The following is a 1,342-nucleotide window of genomic DNA, read 5'->3' on the forward strand; positions in this document are numbered from 1 at the left end:
GATAGTCATGCAGAAGGACGGGAGGCCAGAAATTAGTTAAATTTTCTACAAGTTAAGAGAGTTCCATAGCTGTATCTGATATGCAGTTTTTTTCATTAATGCAATCTAACATTCAAGCTATCATATATCATAATGTTAACAATAATTAACCCATGTAACCGATTCATAATAAGGCCACCTTCTGTTCAGAAATATGAGACAAAATTCCTAGCACGTTTTATATTAAAAGAAATATCATCTACTTTGGGTTTCGTAAGAGCTAATCACGTTACACTGTTCTAGAATCTCACTATAAACATTTCGCATGAACTAAAGAAACTAACCTGCAAAGAGAATTCCTTGAAGTCCGGCTTCTCCACATTAATCAAAGTGTAGGACCACAATAAAAAGAAAGTGGTAAATAACCGCCTGAGAACTACTTTTCTAATTAAACAGTCTGCATCTTCACTGCCTCGAAATTCGTTAAAATAAACAAACGTATTGTAATGTTACTTCAGATCGTCATGAACTCGTGCACTCCGCTCCGTCTCCCTCACTCTGCACGGTACGTCGGACCGACGTCAAGGCCGTCCGGGCTGCCAATGATGGCACCCCGCTCTCAGCATCCGCCGCGACGCATCAACTGCAGAGCCATCTGGCGTTGGAGAGGGGAAGCGCTCTAAAGTGTCTAATGATAGCTGTATTAATCTTAGGGGGAGTTATTACGAATATGAGTGTAAATGAAAAGTAAATCAAGTACACCTGTTACCAGAATAATGTCCTTAAAATAAAAGATAAAATTATCCCGGTGTTTAATTAAGAGCCATGTCATGAAGACATACGACATAATGGAGATATATCTCCACCAGTTCTTAATCTCTGCTCTATGGAGAGGAGTGGTCAAGATCACACCCTCGAAGAGACGTGAGCAGTAAATGTCTGGGCATCGCGGGGAAGAAATCGGTAATCTATTCCCGATCGTTCACGCTGCAGATAATCACTGCACTGACCGAGCTATTCCGGCTCATGCAAAAATGAAAATAAAAAGCGAAGAAAGTGACACTGAATATTACGTTGATGAATACAGTAAGCACAGTAGCAGTAACATCTTATGCACAGAATCCCTTGTTGTAGTGTTATTCATTTCTCACCCTTTCTGTTGTCTGGTTCCTAACAATTACAAAAATTTCACAATTTTTAATTATCCTAATAATTTTTATAATACGCCCCTTACTTACTTACTCATGGAGCTGAGCCCTTCTTGAGGAGCCGCCAATTCTGCAGTTACTCAAGAATTTCCCAGCATTTTATGGAACCCGAAAGTTCATCACCGTGTTCACAAGAGCCCTCCACTGGTCCCTAT

Source organism: Cryptotermes secundus, unplaced genomic scaffold (genome assembly GCF_002891405.2).
Source record: "Cryptotermes secundus unplaced genomic scaffold, Csec_1.0 scaffold432, whole genome shotgun sequence".
In the NCBI taxonomy this organism is placed as follows: Eukaryota; Metazoa; Arthropoda; class Insecta; order Blattodea; family Kalotermitidae; genus Cryptotermes; species Cryptotermes secundus.